Source organism: Gymnoscopelus microlampas, assembly GCF_963454915.1.
Source record: "Gymnoscopelus microlampas genome assembly, chromosome: 14".
Lineage (NCBI taxonomy): Eukaryota > Metazoa > Chordata > Actinopteri > Myctophiformes > Myctophidae > Gymnoscopelus > Gymnoscopelus microlampas.
The window spans coordinates 49,298,765-49,325,905 of NC_139951.1; the positions used below are offsets into that span (position 1 = coordinate 49,298,765).

The window sequence follows — 27,141 nt, forward strand, 5'->3', positions numbered from 1 at the left end:
AGAAACTAGTATAACAGTACAGGTGAATAAGGGATATAAGGCTGACCACATCAAGTAGTAGAACAGAACAGGTGACTCAGCACTTGCGCAGGAAACCGGGTTCAAATCCGGGGTAGAGGAGGAAAGCTACACAGTGCAGCTTTAAAGTCCATAATAGTGAGTGTACTTGCTCCATGCTTACCTCTCAGAACCTTCACTAACAGGGAGGAGGATGTTACCTCTCAGAACCTTCACTAACAGGGAGGAGGATGTTACCTCTCAGTACCTTCACTAACAGGGAGGAGGATGTTACCTCTCAGTACCTTCACTAACAGGGAGGAGGATGTTACCTCTCAGTACCTTCACTAACAGGGAGGAGGATGTTACCTCTCAGAACCTTCACTAACAGGGAGGAGGATGTTACCTCTCAGAACCTTCACTAACAGGGAGGAGGATGTTACCTCTCAGAACCTTCACTAACAGGGAGGAGGATGTTACCTCTCAGAACCTTCACTAACAGGGAGGAGGATGTTACCTCTCAGTACCTTCACTAACAGGGAGGAGGATGTTACCTCTCAGTACCTTCACTAACAGGGAGGAGGATGTTACCTCTCAGAACCTTCACTAACAGGGAGGAGGATGTTACCTCTCAGTACCTTCACTAACAGGGAGGAGGATGGAGCCCCGGCCACATCATCATGATCATTATTACATCATCAAAGAGGGGCCACATCGACAAATCTGTGACCATATCCCTGGTGGAGAATCCTTCCCTCATTAAAACATGAGGCTTAACATAGAGCCATATGAAATCCGTGTTAACGGAATCGCGGACGGAATCGCGGAAATGACCAATAAAAATGGAATTGGAATAAAACACGGAATATTGCAGAATTTGGAAAATAAAAAAAAATCGCGGTAAAATTTTTTTTTTTATCGCGAATTTTTACAAATCCACGGGACACCACCATTTTGCATGGCCACATCCTACTTTATAAACAGTTAATCCACGTAGAAATAGTCTTAGAAAGACGATAGAAACAATAACACATGGGCGACGCCATTTTGCGCATGCTCAGACCGAATTAGACCGAATTATTTTGGGAACATTTTTGCGTATAACACAACAAGGGCCATGTATGGACTGTTATATCTTGAACATTTATTCATTTCCACTTACCAGACACTTTTTTTATGGTAAAAATTAGCATAAAAAGCAAAATACAGAATTCAGAAATATTAAAATGGAAAAAACAGAATTTGGGAAAAAATAAAACGGAATTGGGAAAAAAATAAAACGGATTTCATATGGCTCTAGCTTAACACAGTCAGTGTCTTTCCTCCAAATGAGGCGATTTGAATGTGCTTTATACAGGCTATATCCACAGGACTATATTCATCCATGTCTCTCATCATCATAACCCGTTTAATCCAGTAAGACCCGGAACGCATCTGTGTCATTTTTTAGATGTCTTTGGCTATTCAAAAATAGCAGATATACAAGCTCATAGCTCGGCACCGAGTGCCAAACACTTTTTTATTTTTTTAAATAATAATAATAATAATAATATTCGAATATATTCGAATATCTGCCAATTTTTAAGACCAATATTGTACAAAATATGTTATTCCAGGGACCCCCCAGAAGCAAAGATTTTAGTTACAAATGTTCGCTTAAAAAAAAAAAAAAAAAAAAAACCATTATATATATATATATATATATATATATATATATATATATATATATATATATATATACATATACATATACATATACATATACATATATATATATATGTATATGTATATGTATATATATATATATATATATATACACATATATATATATATATATGTATATATATATATATATATATATATATGTATATATATATGCTCTACCGGCCACTCTACCCCTGAGCCACTGCTGCCCCTAGTTGGACACTGCAACCTCGGGGGAAAATATCACAACATTTGGACCAAATACCCCAATATATAGATATTGTGAGGATAACATCAACATCTCTACCACTCAAACAGAGAGCGTCTCCTTCCCAAACCCCAATGGTTCTATTCAGCCCCCCGCCCACAGGAGTGGCCCAATTCACTCACAACTTGCTACAAAAATCGCTCATGAAAAAATATATAACCTCCTACATTCCATTTTCCACCTTCACATCTGTCTCCTTCTCTAATAATCAAAAAGTGCTATATATTTCATCTCGCACTTTACTTCCGGATGGTTCGTTTTGCACCTTCTTTGCCACATCCGTCACGGGACAGAAACAAGCCCTGCCGTGCTCTATGGAAAACAGTCCAAAAGCGCGCCCAAATGAGCCCAAAATCGCTTACACACAAAGCAGACCTGGCACCCCATTTCAACGTCACAGCAACATGCAGCCAATCAGCGTCGACGGCAACGCAGCCTACGCCAATCATGTGTGAGATCTACAAGCTATGGGGCAGAGACGCCGTGTGCCATGCACCGTATCTTAGCAACAACGAAAGCGCTCACTCTCATTGGTCGTGTCACGCTAAGAGCAGTTCCCAGACAATGGCATCTCAGAGAGCTTGCTGTAGTGTTTATATATCTATGGCTGTAGCCATCAGTCAGTCGCAGCGACGACGGACAGGGCGCTGTGATAGTTGCCGTAGCTAACGCTAACGTGGTTGTCATGCCTGCAGCGGCTGTGCAATCACTTTGTCAACAATGCACGTTCGTGCGGTAACTGTTATTATTGCTGCTCCGGTAGCCCATTGTAGATGGTGTATGTTGTGTGTGTCTTCTGGTGTAGCTCCACAGCAACTTACTCCAGTAACTAACGTAATGGCAGGACCGCCCCGTGCAACGCACGTTTAGGCTGCATTATGGTCATGTAGTAATTTCAGATCATTTCGGTCCGATTAGGGCAGTGGCTACCCCCCCCCCCCCCCCCCAAATAATCATATTTGAACTGGGGACCCCCCCAATTTTGTTTGACTCCGTTCCACAAGTCAATATTGTGAAAATAGCAGATCTACAAGCTCACAACGCCTCACGTTGAGAGGCGTTGTAAGCTTGTAGATCGTCTATTTTCAACATGTTTGCCTCTTTCTTACATTTTTTGACAATGTGGCCAATGTTTTATAGTATAGTTTGTTGACTACTTTTGTTGCAGTAATGGTATTTTCCTTTACTTTAGCTTTTTTATTGTCTCCGCCGCCAGGCCGAAAGGGATGGCGCGAGAGTATGTTTTACCAATTTACCCCCTGTCCGTCCGACGGTCTGTGGATAGCTAATCTCCCGCATCGTTGGCTTGATCGCAGCGCAACTGTGCACACACACTCCCTGGATGCCAATTCAGAACCTCTGCCCCATTTCTTTCACATGGCCCTGTTATAGTGCCACCAGGAGGCCGCTTTTTGCAAAACACATTTTCTCACAGTACTGCTACATATTTTGTCCTAACATCACGCAAATCGATACACAGTATCTCTATAGTCATTAAAAAAACCACGGTATTTCAGATTTCTCATTTTCCATCCTGATTGACTAAAAATGGCTTCCAAAGTTTCCAGGACTGCTCCGTTTTGACCAAAATGCCTCAAATTATGAACACAGCATGCACTTTCCGTGCAAATTTGCACCCACATTCCCACTATGCCGAGCAAGAAATTCCACTTGAGATTTTTCTAATCAGCCTCATGGTGGCGCTATAACAGTCCGATTTGTGTTTTTACCTATACCTGCACCAATCTGTGTAAAACTTTGTATGTGCACTCTCTAGAGGTCAAGGAAAAACCCCTGCATTTCTCACATCTACCTTTTATAGCTCCACCAGGAGGCCGCCTTATGTACAACATATTTCTTTACATTACTCCTTCCGATTTTATCTACATTTCACGCAAATCGGTACACATGATCTCTATAGTCATGTGATCAAGACGGATCTGTTTAATCTTTCATATTCCACCCCGATTGGCTAAGATTCACATCTAAAGTCTGCACAAAATGCCGCAAATCATGAATGCAGCGTCCGATTGTGGTCAACTTTGCACGCACATTCACACTATGTTGAGGAACAAGTGCTACCATTTTAACATTAGCCTGTGGGGGGTCCCCACCGACTCTACCTGGCCCTTAGGTGGGCCCCACCTAGGCAATTCTATGTGGGGCCGAGGTGGGTCTTAACTGCGATGCCCATGCGGGCTATAAGTCGCTTCTACCTGGCCCTTAGGTGGGCCCCAACTAGCCACGTTTATGTGGGACCAAGGCGGGTCCTAACTGGGTTTGCCCATGCAGGCTTTAACTGGGTTCTACCTGGGCCCTAGGTGTACCCTAACCAACCAGAGTGCAGTGCCCATCGCTCCAAATGTTGTGACGTCAGGGCTCTCAATACTGCACATTGGTGGAGGAGGAGGGCCCGCAGGGCGCCCGCACACATCGCTGAACCAATGGTAGCCCACGGATGTTTCCTCTGGAGATTTAAAATCTGCCCCTCTATGCCACATATCATCCGCGCTACAGGGTCTTCACTGACCGAGCCACGGCCCCACTGGCCCTCATGACGCTATGCCACTTATATGCGCTGCCAAGTGGCCGCGGGCGCTACGTGGGCGTGGCGGCGGGCTAGACGCGAGGCCCTGCGTAGCAGGGCCGAGCTTCTAGTCGTATCAATAGATACCAGGTACCGTTTTGCTGCACCAAATTCTACATGGCGCTGGCACCGAGCCAGTTGGCAGCAACAACTGGTGTCCATCCCTATAGCCATCATTTTTTTCCTCACTTGGTTTCTCAGTCTGGAAAGGCTCCTATTTGACTGGTTTTGCAGAACTACACTGGAACTACATATGTTACGAAAGGCAACGTCGTTGCTGATTGGATGTTGTTCAAACGAATCACGAATCACAACGATCACACTGTTTTTTTATTTTTACATTTTTTTTTTTAAATAGCCTATGTATAAAATAGGGCTAAAGTGGTCTGAAAAGTAACTAGTAGCTAACTAATCATATAATTGTAGTGTAGTAAAAGTACAATATTTGCCTCTGAGATGTAGTGGAGTAGTGGTAAAAGTATTGGAAATTGGAAATACTCAATTAAAGTACAAATACCTCAACATTTTACTTAAGTACAGTACTTAAGTAAATGTACTTAGCTACTTTTCACCACTGGGCTAGGTGTTAACCTGCAGAAACACATTGTCCTCCTCTCACTGCATTCTGGTGTTTTCACTGTTAGCTTTGGTAGACGGGGGGGGGGTGTTTCTGGCCCTCCCAATGTCAGGGCGGACACTGTACCCACTGAGGGTATACAGTACATCACATCATTATGATATCCTCATAGAGTCCCAGATGATATCTGGTCTCATAATATCACCATATCTCTGTATGATATTGATTTATAGCTCAGCCCTGGTTCAACACAATGAAGAGCTCTGCTTCTTCTGCATGAGACACAACCTGAACCTCTGTTTGACTGGAGCCTGATGTTATACTAGGCTGCACACACACACACACACACACACACACACACACACACACACACACACACACACACACACACACACACACACACACACACACGCGTCACGTTCGTGACGCGTTGGGAGCTTGTAGATCTGCTATTTACTGAGCGCGACACCGGCATGGGACTAAGTATAAATCAGGGCTTAGAATGTCAAGTTTCAGCTTTAGTAGAATAATTCCTGTCCGTTTTGCTATGACCTGGCCTGAGCTATTTTGTCCCAAACCTCCACCTCTTCACGGTCACTGTCCCTGTGGTCAGGAGGGACTAAGTAACAACTGGCTTAGACTGTGGAAAACAGGGCCTTGTCACCCCCCCCCCACCCCCCACCCCCCCCACACACACACACCCCCCTGCGTAGAGAGATAAGCAGTGAAAGACTACTCTCTCCAGTCACAGACACAACTCTCCCACAATCTCCCATATAGACGTATATCGTGCTAATAAGCAATGCTGTGTGTTATGATTCAACTCATTTGATTCACAGTGGGACTAAATTGTACGCAACTGCAAAAGACGAATCGGAAGCACGTGTGTGTGTGTGTGTGTGTGTGTGTGTGTGTGTGTGTGTGTGTGTGTGTGTGTGTGTGTGTGTGTGTGTGTGTGTGTGTGTGTGTGTGGTTTCTTTGCATTTTCAGCGCTGCGTGACGGATGCGATTAAACAGTTGGTCTAACGAGACAAAAGCTTTAGCTCTGGTCCTACAAAACAAAAACAAAAACATATCATGACCCTGTCATGAAAACCCCTCTGTGCAGAGAAATCACATTCTATCTATGAGCAGTGTCTCTGACTGGCAGGAGAACACAAAGAGAGAGAGAGAGAGTTTGATAGAAGATAAACTAGTACATGTCACTGAAGGCATCATGAGAGAAAGGCTGTGAAGACGAGTGTCTTTTATCTGCGCCGAGGCCAGCTGACGACTCTGAGCTAGAATAGAACGGCAGCGACAGCCCGTCATCATCATCATCATCATCATCATCATCATCATCATCATCACGCTCATACAAAAACCATGAGAGAGAGAGAGAGAGAGAGAGAGAGAGAGAGACAGAGAGACAGAGAGACAGAGAGACAGAGAGAGAGAGAGACAGAGACAGAGACAGAGACAGAGAGAGAGAGCCGCAAGCGTAATCAGCCCAGTATGCAGACCTACTTGGAAGGCATTCTGTGATGAGAGCTTCATCACAGCAGACACTTTCTTTCTTTCCCCCTTAGATAGATAAGATACTGTACATACTATGTACAGTATCTATCTATGTACAGTATCTATCTATGTACAGTATCTATCTATGTACAGTATCTATCTATGTACAGTATATATCTATGTACAGTATCTATATATATGTACAGTATCTATATATGTACAGTATCTATATATGTACAGTATCTATATATGTACAGTATCTATCTATGTACAGTATCTATCTATGTACAGTATCTATCTATGTACAGTATCTATCTATGTACAGTATCTATCTATGTACAGTATCTATCTATGTACAGTATCTATCTATGTACAGTATCTATCTATGTACAGTATCTATCTATGTACAGTATCTATCTATGTACAGTATCTATCTATGTACAGTATATATCTATGTACAGTATCTATATATATGTACAGTATCTATATATGTACAGTATCTATATATGTACAGTATCTATATATGTACAGTATCTATATATGTACAGTATCTATCTATGTACAGTATCTATCTATGTACAGTATCTATCTATGTACAGTATCTATCTATGTACAGTATCTATCTATGTACAGTATCTATCTATGTACAGTATCTATCTATGTACAGTATCTATCTATGTACAGTATCTATCTATGTACAGTATCTATCTATGTACAGTATCTATCTATCTATCTATGTACAGTATCTATCTATGTACAGTATCTATCTATGTACAGTATCTATCTATGTACAGTATCTATCTATGTACAGTATATATCTATGTACAGTATCTATCTATGTACAGTATCTATCTATGTACAGTATCTATCTATGTACAGTATCTATCTATCTATCTATGTACAGTATCTATCTATGTACAGTATATATCTATGTACAGTATCTATCTATGTACAGTATCTATCTATGTACAGTATCTATCTATGTACAGTATCTATATATGTACAGTATCTATATATGTACAGTATATATATATGTACAGTATCTATCTATGTACAGTATCTATCTATGTACAGTATCTATCTATGTACAGTATCTATCTATCTATGTACAGTATCTATCTATGTACAGTATCTATCTATCTATCTATGTACAGTATCTATCTATGTACAGTATCTATCTATGTACAGTATCTATCTATGTACAGTATCTATCTATGTACAGTATCTATCTATGTACAGTATCTATCTATGTACAGTATCTATCTATGTACAGTATCTATATATGTACAGTATCTATCTATGTACAGTATCTATCTATGTACAGTATCTATCTATGTACAGTATCTATCTATGTACAGTATCTATATATGTACAGTATCTATCTATGTACAGTATCTATCTATGTACAGTATCTATTAGGGATGGGTATTGGCAACAATCTCACGATACGATACGCATCACGATACTTGGGTCACGATACGATACATATTGCGATACGATACATATTGCGATATATACATATATCACAACTACATATTGTATATATATATATATATATACACTACATATTGTATATATATATATATATACACACTACATATTGAGTAGCTGCAGATCTGTGATAGGTTCTTTGAATGTTTTTCATAAAACCTGTATCTGAAAAAGCAAAAAAAAAAAATGGATTTTTTTTTTTCTCAAAAAAAAATCAAGATATTGATACTGGAGTATCGATACAGTATTGCGAAATAAAATATTGCGATATATCGCGATATCAATAATATTGCCCATCCCTAGTATATATATATTTATGTACAGTATCTATTGAGCCATGTCATAGATAGATAGATACTGTACATACTATGTACAGTATAATCTTTCTTTCTTCAAAAATAGCAGATGTACAAGCTTGCAGCGCGCTGTGAGCTTGTACATCTGCTGGGGGACAGAAGTATGGCGGACCCCCTTTGAGAACTACTGCATCTACACAGCTTGTAGATCTGCTATTTCTCCCCAGAGAATCAGGGCGCTAAAGGGTTAACATGTGGTTACAGACAGAATGATGACTGTGCACTGACTGACTGCAGCGCTGAAAGTGACACATTCAGCGTATAGAATGAAACAACTGACATCTCACAATAAATCCCTACCAGCCTTAAAACCCAAGGAAAAAAAAACACAGAGTACACTAGACACACACGCAAGCAACATTTCTTCTTCTCCACTTCTCACTGTGAGTGTAGCAACGAGCACGGTGTGTTTGAACGGGTGATTCACAGCGAAAAGAGAGAGAAAACAAAAGCATTTCTCACCATCATAGCAACAGCAGCGACGACAACACAACAGGCATTTAACCAGATTAGCAGTTCTTTGTAGAGAACGTATCATTAGCACATGAGGCTCTGCTCTTGTCAAGAAGAAGAACCAGATGTCATACAGAACAGAACAGAACAGAACCAGGCCAGGCCAGGCGGCACGGTTTCTTATGAGGGTTCAGGCCTTACTGGCCTGCAGCCATGATGCAAGCAAGTAAGAACAGCTTCTTTACCATTAAAACTGGCCCAGTTATTATGGACAGCCTCCCTAGCTTGGTGGGCTAGCCTATGACTAGTGTGTGTGTGTATGTGTATGTGTATGTGTATGTGTATGTGTATGTGTGTGTGTGTGTGTGTGTGTGTGTGTGTGTGTGTGTGTGTGTGTGTGTGTGTGTGTGTGTACTAGACTAGTGTGTATACTAGTGTGTATAGACTAGTGTATACTAGTGTGTAGAGCAGTGGTTCTCAAACTTTTTCATGTCAAGGACCCCCAAATAGACGTTTATTACACCACGGACCCCCATTTGAAAAGATAAGCCAGGGACCCCCATAAGAGAAGATTTATATGGCTCTCTAGCAGTGATTCTCAACCATTTTAATTTCAAGGACCCCCAGTTTGACATGCATCAGGCTACGGACCCCCATTTAATGGCATTTATACCTCTGGGACCCCAATTCATATTGTAAAATCAATGTTAATTTAACTCTGAGAGTGTACAAATGGAACCAAATGGACCCGTTAGGGTCCATTTGGTTCCATTTGTACACTCTCAGAGTTACAGAACCATAAGGGTCCATTTGGTTCCATTTGTACACTCTCAGAGTTACAGAACCATAAGGGTCCATTTGGTTCCTATCCATCATTTAGCTGGGGACCCCCTGGAACCCCCTTAAGTACCCCTAGGGGTCCCCGGACCACACTTTGAGAACCAATGGTGTAGAGACTAGTGTGTATACTAGTGACTAGTGTGTGTGTACTAGTGTGTAGTGTAGAGAGAGAGAGAGGCCTCAGGTTGCATATTATGAATGACTCTCATTCATCTGGGTGTAGATGTTATCAGTGTTAATTGAAAACAAGCCTATAATTAGTGGTTCATCCCATCAGCCAGCGTCACACAATAGACATAGAGTTTACAGCAGACCAGAGCAGACACAGACATAGAGTTTACAGCAGACCAGAGCAGACACAGATCATAGAGTTTACATCAGACCAGAGCAGACACAGACATAGAGTTTACAGCAGACCAGAGCAGACACAGACATAGAGTTTACAGCAGACCAGAGCAGACACAGACATAGAGTTTACAGCAGACCAGAGCAGACACAGATCATAGATATTAAGGTCCTTCTTACACATGCAGCCATGATGCAGACAGACATGTATTATTATTAGAAATAGAGATTGAGAAAAGACGCTAAAAGACAAAAAAAACAAAACGATCCAAGGGTAGTCGCTTGACAAACAAACAAAAAAAAAAGCACATCAGTGCTTTTTTTTTTTGCAAAGCTTTAGAACAGTGGTTTTCAACCAGTGGTCCGGGGACCACCAGTGGTCCTTGGGGGGCTACCAGGGGGTCCCCCAGCTAAATTAGCTAACCTAGCCTCAGAATCATTTTAACCACTTAGCTTTGGTGCCGCGCTATGAGCTTGTAGATCTGCTATTTTTTGAAAAATCTTGAAAATGTGTGCACATCTTTGAATATAAATTGTTTTCAAAGAGAACATTAACTCAAATCTTTGCTTCTGGGGGGGGGTCCCTGGCACAAAACATCTTCAGATGGTGGTCCGCGGCCAAATGTATATCAATTTAGGGGGTCCCTGGCTGGCATGAAAAAGGTTGAAAACCACTGCTTTAGAACACATGGAAGCTTTAAAATATGAAAATAAGAGATTGAGCTATAAGACCAGACAAAAACAAAACGATTAAAAAAGGGGGGTAGTGTTGCTTGGCCCAAAAAAAAAGCACTAATCTACAAGCTGACACACAGTCTGTGTAGATCAGTGCTCCCCCCCCCCCCCCAGCAATAAAACGAGGCTTTAAATTAGAACATCTAGAGGCTTTAAAATATGAACATGAGATAAGACCAGACAAAAACAAAACGATTAAAAAAGAAAGGGGGGTGTTGTTGCTTGCCAAAAACAAAACAAAAAAACACTGATCTACAAGCACTGTTGCCAGATTCTATGAGAGAAACAAGCAACCAGGTCTAGGAAAACCAGCCCAAAAGAAGCACCTATGGGCCACATCATGAGCACTTTAACATGTACATCAGCTATTTGAAAATAGCAGATCTACAAGCTCACAACGCGTCGTGACGCGTTGTGAGCTTGTAGATCGGCTATTTTCAAATAAAATCTTCCAGGGAAATTATAATAAGCAGATCTGGCAACCCCGTCTACAATTGTTGTCAGCTTGTAGATCAGTGCCCCCCCCAGCAGTAAAAAGGAGTCATTCTATGAGCTCTTACCGTGGTGTTTCACTGTGCGTTCCGTCGCATCGCGGCGGTCATCATCCCGTCCAGTCCAGTGTTACAGAGATACAATCCACTTCCTATCTATGTATGTGTATGTAAAAAACCTAATTATGGCCCACACGGCGCCCCCCTACACGCTGCTATACTATACTAGTGAGGACACACACACCTCACCTACCTAGCTACCTTACCTTAACCTAAACCTAAAGGCACTGAGAGAAGCTTCTAAACGGCGTTTTCTTCACGTCACGAGCGGATAGTTCAGTAGAAAAGACGCTTCGTGAGGAATAATGATGAATAATAAGCAGCAGCGGTGTTACAGCGTGTGTGTGTGTTGTTGTGTTGTTGTGCTGCTGCAGCAGTCAGAGGCAGTGTGTGTGTGTGTGTGTGCGTGTGCGTGTGTGTGTGTGTCCAGCAGTGCTGCCACGCAGCGACGCAACACGGTAGAGTGAGGCACATACACACACACTGCCACACGCGCACACACGGTCTTAAAGTCCCATTGGCCGGAGGGACGCTCGAGCCAGCCACGCTGCGATTGGATTGGTCGGCTGGTGTTGGTTGGTTGGTTGGTTGTCTGGACAACCGCTGACCGGCGGTAGAGAGAGAGAGACGGTCTTACGTTCCCATGAGCTGGAGGGACTCGCTCGTTTCCGCGCTGTGATTGGTCAGCTTGGTTGTCGGGCAACCAACCAACCGGTGTGACAGTAAACAGTGGAAATAGTATTTTCTTATTATAGAAATACTTACATTTGTTTGTATTTAGTATAATATAAATACATTGTTTTGGATTAAACATGTTAGTATTTCTATAATACTAAATATTATTTAGTATTATAGAAATATTAACATTTTTAGTATTTAGAATTATAGAAATAGAAAAAACGAATATCTAGAAATATATATTTTTTGTAATTAGTATTATAGAAATACTAAAGTTTTTAGTATAAGTATTTTAGTATACAGGTAGTATTTAAAAAATATATTTTACAATATTTTAGTATTTTTAGGCTACTTACTTACTTATTGCCAATAGTTTTTGTAGGCCTCTTGTTTATTGTCTATTCATTGTGTTTATTGTTATAATGTTTAATTAAATTGCTCTGTCGAATGTGTCGGAGCAACTTAGATGAGAAATTATAATATGGAACAAACAATGTCACATTAATATGAATACATATTTTGAGGAGGAGGCTGTATTGTAATGAATCATTATAAACTAGTTTTCCTCTGTGTGGACAGCATTAAGAGTTTGTGAATGTGATCAGTTTAAATAGTATAATATTTATAAACATGGATAGATACTGATAGATAGTATATCAGTGGTTCTCAAACCTTTTTCATGCCAAGGAAAGGACCCCCAATTGTACTGTATTTGCACGCGGACCCCCATCTGAAAATGTTTGGTGCCAGGGGCCCCCGGGCCCAGAAGAGAAGATTTATGTTTAAAAAAAAGTTTCCAAACATTTTCAATATTTTAATTTTGGCTATTCAAAAATAGCAGATGTACAAGCTCACAGCGCAGCACGAATGCGCTGTGAGCTTGTACATCTGCTATTTTTGAATAGCCAATGTATAAATGGTTGAATGATTTGTGATGCTACTTCTGCTGGGGACCCCCGGAACCCCCTGGGGGTCCCCGGACCCCCCTTTGAGAACCATATATGTATATATATATAGCCAACCACAGTCAATGCTGCAAAGCAGTTTTTTGTTTTGTTTTATTTTTAAACACATAATAAATACATAAAAACATAACCATTGCCATGACAGCAAACTTGCCAATCCCAGCGTGACCTGCCGTCCGTCCCTCTGGTCTATGGGATAGTCTACCTTTTCCCAGGGGTGGACAGGGAGAGAACAGTGTGGGAAGACGATGAATTATTCATGAGGAAACGCTAATACCTTAAATCATTCACAATTATTCAAATTGGACAAGGTCGATGCCAATCAAAATGCATTTCCTCATCCCCTCGTGCAGGACATGTGATATTTAAAAATGAAGTTATAGGAGGAGGTGGTGGTTGGAATGAATGACACACAACCCTGACATTAAACTCTACCATTCATATTGGTTGACCAGAAAGCCACAGGCCTCCCATTGAGCTACCATTAGATCTAATTCTTATTGACCACATTGGTGCTTAGATGTAATAGCATTACAAGCAGCTGGCATGAGGCCGCGATGGGGGAGGGTTTGACCGCGTGGAGATTGAACTCTTATTTATTCTGTGATTACGGCCACTTACCAGAGCTCACCTCTAGAGCTCCACTGATGACCGACTGTTGGGTCTGATGCTGATCTAGCCCTGAAACATGACTGTCATACAAGCGTCATGTGAACCATGGCTAATGCTGATCCTAATTCAGGACGGTCCTAGGTGCACCGATTATTGACATTTTCTGACATTGTGAGCTTTTAGATCTACCATTTTTGATTTTATTGTAATTGTTTTGAAAGAAATCAACTATATGCCCAAGGGACGACAGGTTGAAAGTGGTTAAAAATTGCCATGTCATCGGCTATATACATTGCAGATATGTTGTCAAAAAAGGCAAATAACGGCCGATATAATTGGCCTGATCGATACACTGTTCTGGCTCTAATGGGTTGAGATGGAGTTTGAACTGTTATTCTGTGATTACAGGTGCCTAGCAGACCTCACTCACCTCTCAACCAGTGTTGCCAGATTCTGTGAGAGAAACAAGCAACCAAGGTCTAGGAAAACCAGCCCAAAAGAAGCGACTATGGGTCACATGAGCACTTAAACATAATACATAGATCAGCTATTTGAAAATAGCAGATCTACAAGCTCACAACGCGTCGCGATGCGACGCGTTGTGAGCTTGTAGATCGGCTATCTTCAGCATGCAACCAAGTGTAAAATCAGGCATTACGACGCCATCAAGGCACCGCCAACATACATTTTAGTCGACTAAATCAACTGTAGATTTAGTCGACTTAGAATCTTATGATATTTAGTCGACTAAAACTCGGCTAACAGCAAAACATTTCAGATGACTAAAATATGACTAAAACTAAATGGAATTTGATTCAAAAGAGGAGGTCACTGAACTGAGGAGGTGTGTGGAACAGGAAGTTACTGAACTGAGGAGGTGTGTAGAACAGGAAGTTACTGAACTGAGGAGGTGTGTGGAACAGGAAGTCACTGAACTGAGGAGGTGTGTGGAACAGGAAGTCACTGAACTGAGGAGGTGTGTGGAACAGGAAGTCACTGAACTGAGGAGGTGTGTGGAACAGGAAGTTTCTGAACTGAGGAGAACTTTAGAGGATGGTATTTCCTCGGCCACAGCATCCTTGATTTTTCCACTGTCATCTTCCTGTTTTGGACTGATGTCCAGGTATTCATCCTATATTAAAATGGTCTTAAGGGAAGACCGGCCGGCCGGCGGACGGATGGACCTCTGACATCACACTCATGTCACCATGACTCAGCCATAACCATAAGGAGTTCCCAATGCAGCCACGCCCAAATATGGAGTGTTTTGTCTAACCTCAATGTGTCGTCATGGCATCAGCAAACAAATCAGTCAGCTCCATGAAAGGGACTCTCCATATATGGGCATAAAAGGGACAAGGACTGACAGATACAGAGAACTCCTTATATGGGCAAAACATTTAAAGGGGCCAAGGACTGACAGATACAGATATATCCATATATGAGCATATCAGCATTCCCATATATGGGCATTTACTGATGACATCAGGGATCTCCATATATGGGCATAAAAGGGACACGTAGGTGTTCGGGGCGCATATAGCGACACCGGCCCGGACCTTTATAATATAATAACCAAATATAAGTTCCCAACAAATACCCCCCCCCCCCTTATACCCCAGCTCTATGTAAACATGAACCCCAGCGTTCCTATTCTGGGGTGAACATTGGGCAAAGCAGTGCAGATCTACAACCTCACTGTATAGAGCTTGTAGATTTTTCGGGCAAATTCATTTTGGCGTAGAGAGGAAATACTATAGCGGACCTAGTACAGAGCCCCGGGGGGACCAAGGATATGAAGCTATACGTCATTTTAACAAAACAAAAAATATATCCCTTACAGCAGCTTTAACTCCGGGTCAGTGCGGTTGCATTTGAACGCTCTCTCTCTCTCTCTCTTAGTGTTACATGAACACTGAAGATGTTTCTCTGCACAGAGGAGGATCAGGTCTCCTCATGGAGGACAGAGGAGCATGCAGGGCCAGAGAGGAGTCAGGTGACAGCAGCAGCACACTGCAGTGCGTCTGTCATACGCTGACATTATCACATTCAGCCCCGGCCAAACGCATCTCTGTGTGTCATTTTAACACTTCTTTGGCTATTTAAAAAAAAAAAGCAGATCTACAAGCTCATAGCGCGGCACCGAGTGCCGCGCTATGAGCTTGTAGATCTGCTATTTTTTTTTGTTTTTATTGTGGAAAATGTGTGCAAATCTTTGAATATATATATATTTTTAAAGCGAACATTTGTAACTCAAATCCTTGCTTCTGGGAGGATTCTACAAATGTCTTCTAAATCCTAACAGTTTTTTTTTTTGATAAAAATTGTTGCTATAATGACAAGGACCCCCAAAATTATATGTATTTGGCCGCGGACCCCCCCCCCCCATCTCAAAATACTTTGTTCCAGGGACCCCCCCCCCAGAAGCAAAGATTTGAGTTTAAAATGTATATGTATATTCAAAGATTTGCACACATTTTCACGACATTCTCTTTCAAAAATAGCAGATTTACAAGCTCGTAGCGCGGCTGAGCTTGTAGGCCTATATGTGCTATTTTTGAATAGCCCGAAGAAATCTAAAACAAATGACGCAGATGCGTTCCCGGTCCCAATGGGTTATCTCATGTAAACGGATACAGGGCAGACATTCCTTTACCTCAATGCTTTGCACATGAGAGAAACTGGATGCCAGTGTGTTAGCCGCAGTGCACACAACCACAAACCTCTTCTTCTTCTTCTTCTTCTTCTTCTTCTTCTGTCAAGCAGCACGCTGCGGCAGTAGTGGCTCAGGAGGTATTACGAGCGGCACGGGAATCGGCAAGGGTCGAGGTTTGATCCCCCGGTTAAACCCTTTGTTACCGTCGAAAGTGTCCTTGAGCAAGACACTTAACCCCTAACTGGCCCTGATTGATGAGCAGGTCGGCGCCTTGCATGGTTTCCTCTGCCGTCTGTGTGTGAATGTGTGTGTGTGTGTGTGTGTGTGTGTGTGTGTGTGTGTGTGTGTGTGTGTGTGTGTGTGTGTGTGTGCGTGTGCGTGTGCGTGTGTGTGTGTGTGTGTGTGCGTGTGTGTGTGTGTGTGTGCGCGTGTGTTAAATCTCATATTTAAATCAACACGGGATGTGTAGGCCAGACAGTAATCAGTCAAAACCAACCTTGACGAAAAAAAATGTGAGAAAACATTTGCATTCCTATCAGATCACAACAAAATATGTCTGGATTGAATGCATTTCTGCAGCAAATTGTCTCGTTCGGATCAAAACAGGCCATTTGATTTTAGGTCCACGTGGTAATGTACGATCTTTAGTACATTTATACAGGGACTAGAGGGTTCATTTTACATAAATGGATTTCACATGACAAAAGAAATGTGATACGTGCCATAAGCCCAGGCTTCCCTGACGCTCAGACAGACCCATGTGTTGATGTCACCAGTGGTGTGTGTTTCACAGAAAGACGCTGTCTTGTAGAATCCATCACAGACCTCTCTGCATAGGAAGAAAGCTTATCGACTAAATGAAAGTCATTCCTGAGCCCCGGGCCGGGCCATTTACACTCCATGTTAAGAATAGACTATGTCGGAGCGCCCAGGTGGACCAAGTTACTGTGTAGGTCACCCATTCAAGAGAATTGGGACAAAACCTATATATTCTTTTAAATACTTCAATTATGCCGGGAAAATACATGTTAAGTTTGATCACAGAGGTTCATGGCTCGACCAATGGCCTTGAGGTAGTTTGTGACGTAGACACATAAAGGACACTATAAAAATCACCATCAAAATACTTCCAAAACGTTAATGAAGTCCATGATCATAACACCAGAGGCAGCACCACGAATCATGTTCAACCCAGATTTGGCTCAACAAAGGGAATGTTCTCATGTCTACTCAACTCGTTCTCATGCTATTCATCAAAAATGTGGAATGCCCTACCAAAAGGAGCAAAGGAGTGTAAAACCCTACTCTCCTTCAAAACTACCCTAAAGATACACCTTCAGGAGGATGCAATTCGAAAATGGCCCTGTCTAAGTCTTAACCTACCCCCCCTTCCCGTTTTTTTCTTCTTTTTTACATATTTTTCACTCTTCATACCAGTAACCTGTAAGCTGATTGTATGACATTCTGTATAGTAGTGTGTATACAGTATGTGTCTGTCTCTTATATGTCATCATGATGTGTGTGCATGGGGATCTCATCTTAAACAAGCTCAGTGCTTAATGAGTCTTCCAGTTTAGTAGACCTTGTATTGTCAATTTGTACTTCCATGTACTGTTGTTCTCATGTCTTACTAAATAAAGTACTCAATCAAACTAAAGTAATCAATCAAACTAATGTGCAGGCAGTGACCATAAATACGGACGAAACACCGACTGCGTTTATTGCCACAATGATGTATGAATTTATACCCGGAAGGAGGTGTGTGTGCTATACAGTATGATTGTTAAACTAGTCGGATTGAAAAAGGTGAACTCGTTCTTCTGCCCCGACGGAGGCGAGCCGTCTGAAGGGGACTTGAGCTACGAGAGCAGCGGTGTAAAGTAACTAAGTATATTTACTCAAGTACTGTACTTAAGTGCAATTTTGAGGTATTTGTACTTTACGTGAGTATTTCCAATTGTCTATACTTTTACTTCTACTTCACTACATCTCAGAGGCAAATATTGTACTTTTACTCCACTACAATTATTTGAAAACTTTAGTTACTAGTTACTTTTCAGATATACATTAACCAACTTTAGCCCTATGTTATACCTAGGCTATTTGAAAATTGACGATCTAAAAGCTCACAACGCGTCGCATCGCGACGCGTTGTGAGCTTGTAGATCTGCTATTTTCAAATATTTTAGTACTTTTACTTTTGGTACTTTAAGTACATTTTGATGCCAATACTTTTGTACTTTCACTCAAGTACATTTTTAATTCCAGACTTTTACTTGTAACAGAGTATTTCTATATTGTAGTATTGATACTTTTACTTAAGTAAAACATTTGAGTACCTTTTCCACCACTGCCCCCTAGTCTCGGTACCTCTGAGATGTCGGAGGGGCACGGGTGGTAAACAAGCACTCCTTTTTCAATCTGACTGGTTTTCCAATCATACTGTAACATATGGGCTGGGTGAGCAACTTCACTGAAATGAATAGGTGGGGATTCCCGGCCACATGCACTCTAAAAGATGAAATATAACTCTATATGTTCCTATGTGGATCTCTGCTGTCATGGTGATGACGTCACATTGATGACATCAGTCTTGCTCAAATATGGAGGGACGACAGTCTGCGCAAATCATCCTTTCTGGTTCCCCTGACAACGGTTTTGTGTTGTGAGTGACATCATACCAGAGCTCCTGGTACAGAGCCTGTATAAGGTGTGAAGATGTCTGTAGAGTTTCACTTCATACTAGTAGAGGCAAAATGTAATATTGACCTGATTCACTTCATCCTAGTAGAAGCAGATTATCCTCAGAAACGTTTTCAGACAGAACATAAGAGTGTGGAAGTAGCTTGTTTATGGCTCTGAGCTCTGTCGCATCTCTTTTTGTGAGCTCTTGGCGGCATTGTTCACTTACATTCCTGTGAAGTCTTTAAGCATACGTACACGAATACCAAACGGTTTCTATATATATCTACACAGTGTTCCTGAGCAACACCATGCCGAAGATACAAGGGAAGAAGAGTAATAAAACAAGTCCTGTCCCGGTAATGGAGGGGGACGACTTTGATGGTAGCAGTCTTGCTAGCTCTACATGTAATGCTAGCGCTGCTAATCCCCAGAGAGGCATGGCTAGCTCTACATGTAATGCTAGCGATGCCAGCTTTACATGTAATGCTAGCGCTGCTTCCCTCCAGAGAGGAATGGCTGCAGTTGAAATGACTCGAAACGCGGACATTATTCAAAAACTGGACATGATGAAAAGCGACTTCGCTGCAAAGATTGAGGGGGTCCTGCAGGAAATTCAAGACGTTAAAACAGAGATAGAGTTTCTGAAGAGAGAGACACAGAGAGAGGGTGAGAGAGTAATACATTCGTCCACAACTAATACACAACTCCCATCCCCATCGCAGTCCATGTATAGGAGCAGCTTTGATGAACTACCCCTCCTGGAAAGGGCGAGGTCTCAATATGTCCGGACTCAGGTCTGCAGACGTGCATATGCATTGACTCCTAAACACACGACGAGGAACGACAACGACCTCTGCTGCAAAATGCCGAGGAATGGCCACCTCAGCAGCCAGACCACCTCAGCAGCCTGTCAGCAGATCTCTGCAACCAGCCGGGAACAAGGAGACACAGACGTGCCAGAATCGTACAGTCATCAACAGTTTACCGAGACTTTACCTCAACCCGGAGACGTAAAGACACATCCTCCATCTCACACAGGAAAGAAAAGACACATCTCTACAGAGTGTGACAAGCGTTTTAGAAACGTATGGAAACTGAGGAGACACCAGAGGAGACACACCGTAGAAAGACATTTCCCCTGTGAACGATGCGACAAGAGATTCCTTTATTCTCGCGATCTGACGAGACACCAGAACAGACACGATCGTGTGCACACGATAAGAGACAAACCTTTTCACTGTGAACAATGCGACAGAACTTTCACCCTGTCGGGCCACCTGAAGACACACCAGCGTGCCCACGCCACACGAGACAAACCCGTCAACTGTGACGAGTGTGGCAAGAGTTTCACCACGGTACGCCAGCTGAAGACTCACCGGCGCATCCACACCGGAGAGAAGCCTTTCCACTGCGACGAGTGTGGAAAGAGCTTCAGTCAGTTCGGTAGTCTGAAGGCGCACCGGCGCATCCACACCGGAGAAAAACCTTTCCGCTGCACGCGGTGCGACAAGAGCTTCAGCGTGATGGGCAATCTGACCAGACACCAGCAGAGCGTCCACTTGGGAGAAAAGCCCTTCCACTGTAAACAGTGTGACATGAGCTTCAGCGTGCTGGGTAGTCTTAACAGGCACCAGCACGTCCACACGGGAGAAAAGCCTTTCCACTGTGACAAGTGTTCCAAAAGCTTCAGTCAGTTGGGTGATCTGAAGAGGCACGAGCGCATCCACACCGGAGAAAAACCTTTCCACTGCAAACAATGTGAAAAGAGCTTCAGAAGCAACCTGAGGAAACACCTGCATATGCAACATCCACACTGAAGAAACACCTGTTCACGGTTTGTAGTTGTGAGAGCTTTATGATTTGAGTTTGGAGTATTTACACTTCATGTACTTCATGCGCAACGGGCCTCATTCACAAATCTTCTTAAAGCAGTAGTTCTCAAACTTTTTCATGTCAAGGACCCCTGAAATGATATGTATTTGGCCGCGGACCCCCATCTAAAAATATTTTGTTCCAGGGACCCCCCAGAAGCAAAGATTTGAGTTACAAAAGTTTGCTTTAAAAAACAAATATTCAAAGATTTGCACACATTTTCAAGATTTTTCAAAAATAGCAGATCTACAAGCTCATAGCGCGGCACTCGGTGCCGCGCTATGAGCTTGTATATCTGCTATTTTTGAATAGCCAAAGTATAAAAGGTTAAAATTATTCTGATGCTATATTTACACATTTTGCTGGGTACCCCCTGGAACCCCCTCAAGTACCCCTGGGGGTCCCCGGACCCCACTTTGAGAACCAAGGTCTTAAAGGGTGTGTGATAGCTCTACATTCCTATAGTAACCTTTGTCATAGTGTGTTCAGTAACACTGGTCCAGCTCTTTAGTCAGGTCTATTCATAATAGTCGCACCGTGACACCATGTCAGTTCGTAGCTCTGGTGTTTTGGGCAAGTGAGTCCCACACACAATGGATTATAAGCTCAACTTATAGAGTGAATAGAGTAGGCTAACTCATCGCTCTAATGTAATGTACATAAAAATAAAATAGTTTTCCAAAGTTTAAGCAGAGACGCCACAGAACCAGATTATAATAATAAAGCAAGCCAGGATATAATATAGGTCTATATAATATTGTTCAACCGAACAATCACTCAAAGTTGTTCGGTAAAAGGTGTGAGGTAAAAGGTGTGAGGTAAAAGGGGAAAGAAAAGTAACTTGAAGCAGTTATGCAGGACACAGAATGCTGCTATCCCATATGGATTATGGATCAGAGCTTTATTGATCACTGAGGGGGAAATGCATCATTTGCATTAACAAATCCGAACTGTAATCAGCTGCCATACGTTGTGAATGTTTTTTTTATGCGGTCTGCATCTCAGATTCAGATTTAATGAATGTCACATCACAAATGTACAGATGTACAGTAAGAGTGGGTGAACATTCTCGTACCAAGCTGCCAACACACTGCATTTTCAAGTGACGATTTATAAGGGTCAAGAATAAAAAAAAGAAACAAGGAAACAAAGTCAGATAACAAGAAGGCGAATGTCAAACTCTGACAATGTGTAACGCCCGGAATTCTAACCCGGGTCTCCCGGGTTAGAATTCCAATTTATTTCTATACTTCCATTTCCATACTTCCATAGTGCTGCTCTACAGAGACCAGCTTTATTGAAACAGCAGGTTGAGAATTGTAATATTTTATATCCACCTATTTTACACAGCATTCTGTTCTCCCACTAACATTAGTAAGGCTAATATCAAATAATAACCACATCATAATTAAAAAAATCATACCCTGTGTGAAGGTAGCGGCGCCTTTGATACATTATGTCATCGATATGTGTTTATAATGTGTTTATAGCCATGTATCACGTGAAGCTTGACCAATCAGAGCGTTGACAGGTCTGACCAATCAGAGCGTTGACGGGTCTGACCAATCAGAGCGTTGACGGGTCTGACCAATCAGAGCGTTGACGGTGAACACGGACAAAGTCAGGTATAGAGCAGGATCCGCTCTATACCTAAAGGTATAGCGCCGCTAAAAATCACACCCAGTGTGAAGTGGGTGGTGTGGTCATCGCAACATGACTCACTTTAAGTCCATACTGCTATTCATAGGGCTGCACATGTGTCATGTGTTTCGCTAGCCAATCACAGTCCTGAATTTGCAGTCAGCCGATCACATTACAGCTAGTGGTGATGACACTAGCTGTAATGTGATTGGCTGACTTTGCAAAAGTATAGATTTGCATTGACTGTTGGAAGGGTTAGCGTTGTAGACTGCGTTGTAGACTATTGGCCAATCACGGTGCAGGATTGGTCAGTGTCCAAACCTCACTTATAGGGGGCGGTTACACCGCCCCAAAAAGTGTGAAGTGAGTGGTGCCTTTGATGAGCCCCGTATTGACCCCCGTATTGATGTTGTCATCAATGTTTGTGGACAGACATACATACATACACACGGACAAAGCCATGTATAGGAGTGGTTGCCTTCGGCACCACCCAAAAATACTCCAACATGGCCATATTAAAAATAATTTTGACTAAACTTTAAATCTTTTTATTTATATACTTTTCCTTTTTAGCCCTTTTTCTCCCCAATTTAGTTGTTATGCCAAATGATTCCTCCCCCCACACACATGTCTGTGTTGTCACTGCTGTTGTATCCTACCGACTCACCTGCCAGTGAGGAGCCCCCACCAGGAGGACGTAGAGCCTTCGTCCTACTCCTCACGCCCAACACCAGTGTTGGACTAGTGTTACTTTACCAACCAGGGGATCCGCCCCCAGACCGAAGAATCAGGGCATGACAAATGAAGCTATAGAGCATTGGTTCTCAAAGTGGGGGTCCGGGGACCCCCAGGGGTACTTGAGGGGGTTCCAGGGGGTCCCCAGCTAAATGATGGATATGAACTAAATGGACCCTTATGGGTCTGTAACTCTGAGAGTGTACAAATGGAACCAAATGGACCCTAACGGGTCCATTTGGTTCCATTTGTACACTCTCAGAGTTAAATTAACATTGATTTTACAATATGAATTGGGGTCCCAGAGATATAAATGCCATTAAATGGGGGTCTGTAGCCCTAATGCATGTCAAACTGGGGGTCCTTGAAATTAAAATGGTTGAGAATCACTGCTTTAGCTGTAAAAAATCTTCTCTTATGGGGGTCCCTGGCATATCTTTTCAAATGGGGGTCCGCGGGCTAATAAGTGTCAATTTGGGGGTCCTTGACATGAAAAAGTTTGAGAACCACTGCTATAGAGCACCGAAGTCTGACGTAATTTACACATCCTACCTGGGTCGTGTTTTTTTCCCCCCCATTCTGAATCCCCATAGACGTGTTTAATATCGCGTCAAATAAGAACTGTGCTGCAAAAATAAACAAATGACCCCGGTGGTTTGACTCGTATGGATATGAAGCATCAACTGACGGTGAGAAAACCATAATGTTACTTCCGACGAATTAGTTAAATTTTCGCCAGAAACAGACTGTATGAGTGACTGACTATCATAAACGATACAGAACCTCCTCCCTGATAATATTGCAGAGACATTCTATGATGACCCAATGTTATTCTCTATAGAGAAATGACTTTACGAACCAGGGGATGGACGAGTGACGTCAGGACTTCTGTACTCTATTGATGTGGGATTAAACAAGACAGAGCAACATTAGGATTCCGAAAACAGAAATTGAAGGAGGGAGACTGCTTTCGGCAGTACAGATTTGCTTGCCAGGAAGTGGGAACTGTCCGTGGCAGTCCGCCCGCCTTTTCTCAGACCAGGTGAGTGGTAAAGTAATGAAAATGTCTATGCCAACTCCTAAGGCCTTCCTGGCCAAGCGGCAGAGCGTGGAGACGTTGGCCAAGTCCATGGTGAAGAGCAGTCAGCAGAAGATGTAGCAGCTATGGAAAACACAACAGAGGGACCGGTGCATCATTGTTTCTCCTTTCTTTCTTTTAAACAAATACACCACTATTACCAGAAATAGCCAAGTCTATGAGCTCTCAACGCATGTGAGAGATTGTGAGCTAATAAATCAGATATTTCGGAAAATGATTGAACATTCCAAAACATTTTTGAAAAAGGTAAATGTATGCCTAAATGTAAATGCATCAGGTTGAAATATACATACGATACATTAGCCAAACGGATATATGGGTCAAGCACTATTTCAGAATACTTTCACAGCTCTTCCTCCATACTTAGCAGCAACGTTGTGTTGTCTGTGTCTTGTACAGCAGTGGTTTTCAACCAGTGGTCCGGGGACCACCAGTGGTCCTTGAGGGGGTACCAGGGGGGTCCTCAGAAAAATGTGTTAACATTGCGTCACAATCATTGTATTAACCACTTAGCTTTGGCTATACAAAAATCTTGATAATGTGTGCATATCTTTAAACATATATATATTTTTAAAGCGGACATTTTTAACTCAAATCTTTGCTTCTGGGGGGGGGGGGGGGGGTCCCTGCCACAACATTTTCCGATGGGGGTCCGAGGCCAAATGTTTATCAATTTAGGGGTCCTTGGCATGAAAAAGGTTGAAAACCACTGTTGTACAGAGTAGGCTACATGTAGTTTACATCCCTACTGTGTCTTGTACAGACAGAGTACATGTACTTAGTTACTTTACATCCCTCTACTCTGTCTTGAACAGAGTACATGTACTTAGTTTCTTTACACCCCATTGTGTCTTGTACAGAGTACATGTACTTAGTTACTTTAATGTATCCTGTACAGCAGTGGTTCTCAAACCTTTTCATGTCAAGGACCCCCAAATTGACACTTATTAGCCTGCGGACCCCCATTTCAAAAGATATGCCAGGGACCCCCATAAGAGAAGATTTTTTTTACAGCTCTAGCAGTGATTCTCAACCATTTTAATTTCAAGGACCCTTGACGTGCATTAGGGCTACAGACCCCCATTTAATGGCATTTCTATTACTTGGACTGCAATTTATATTGTAAAATCTATGTCAATTTAAAGGAGCTACACCATGAATTTAAAAAATAATAATAATATTTAATATCATATTGTTTATGTCCCTCAAACGTTTTTCAAAAGGTTTGAGCCTAAATAAAGCCTCAGATATACTCATTCACACTAACTTCTCTCTGGCTTATAAAGCACTTTCACCTGCAATACCACATTGTCCTGTTTGGCACGGGGCGCTATTGAGCCAGTTTGTATGCATGCTATGTCCTGGTTCTGTGTGGGAAAAGTAAAAAAAAATATATATAAGAAAAAAATAAGAAGAAAAAAACTTTTTTTTTTTTTTTTTTTTTGGTTAGAACTGAAAAACGGGAGGAATTGTTCCCAGACGTGACGTAGGCAGGGGGAACAAATCTGACGGACTGTTTTCAGACCAATTTACATAAAAAACACAGATAGCCTATGAAAGCCTGCATGCTCGAAGTCGGGTATTTGTTGGAACAGAAGAGAGGTGGGGGAGACCAAAAACACACAAAAATGAAGAAAAAGTTAAAATTCATGGTGTAGCCCCTTTAACTCTGAGAGTTACAGACCCATAAGGGTCCATTTGGTTCCATTTGTACACTCTCAGAGTTACAGACCCATAAGGGTCCATTTGGTGCCTAATCTATCATTTAGCTGGGGACCCCCTGGAACTCCCTCAAGGACCCCTGGGGGTCCCCGGACCCCACTTTGAGAACCAATGCTGTACAGAGTATGTTCCAGCAGCAACAGAAGCTGTATCAACAGACGAGGGCCTCACAGCGCCAGAGGCTCAAAACCATCAATCAGCTCTTAGAACAATACAGGTATTTGACATTGTTTCTTGTTTACGTTATCAAGGACATCATTTAGCATATCATTGTTGTTGCTGGGCAGAAACCTTGTATCTCCATATTTCATCTTTTTCAATGAATGCCCTGTTTTTTATACTTCATCATATGACAGTTAATGAAGTACTTATCTTACCTAAAAACGAATACTCAAGTAAAGTCCATGATACTAAAACACATTTTACTTCAGTAGTACTTGAGTAAATGTACTTAATTACTGTCCAACTAGTGTTTGAGCAAAGGATACATTTGTGATATGACCTTCATGCAATACCTCTTGTCCACCAGTAGGTGTCCTTACACACCACATGATATATTATACACACATTTCTCAATAGAAGAGCAGAGAGACCAACTTCAACCACTGCAGTTGTGTCTATTATATTGTGTTAAAGGTAGGGTAAGTGATACTTTTGGGTTAAAACAAAAAGTATTGTGTTAAAAGGTTAAAGCACTATATTGTGATAGTAATCATTGCTATAGAGTGTGTGTTCAGTAACAGGAGTCTCCCCGTCTCTCCAGCTCTTTAATAAACAGAAAATACATTTTCCGGTAGGTGTCAAATTCTCAGCCAATCAGGAGAAAGTACCCATTTTTAAGCTTCATTTTTATAGTGTTCCAATTCCAATTTTGCCTGCTCATTTCTTAGTGTCATCACTTCCATTTTCACTTGTTTAATCTATATCCTGATTGAGTTCTCTATCCTGATTGGATAAAATTGGAAATGAAACTGAAACTGAAATGAAAATGCATTTTCTGTTTTATAAAGAGCTGGAGAGACAAGGAGACTCCTAATACTGAACAAACACTCTATAGCAATGAGTACTATCACAA

At 42.0% G+C, this 27,141-nt stretch overlaps 1 protein-coding gene across 1 annotated transcript in view; it reads right to left on the reverse strand.

Annotated features, from left to right (window-relative positions):
- tanc2b (tetratricopeptide repeat, ankyrin repeat and coiled-coil containing 2b) overlaps positions 1 to 11,835 on the reverse strand; it is a 325,118-nt gene extending 313,283 nt beyond the window's left edge. Inside the window, exon 1 of the mRNA XM_084079120.1 lies at positions 11,411 to 11,835. The gene's annotated coding sequence lies outside the window, so the exon portion shown is untranslated. The remainder of the gene's footprint in view (positions 1 to 11,410) is intronic.
- Positions 11,836 to 27,141: the final 15,306 nt, after the last annotated feature.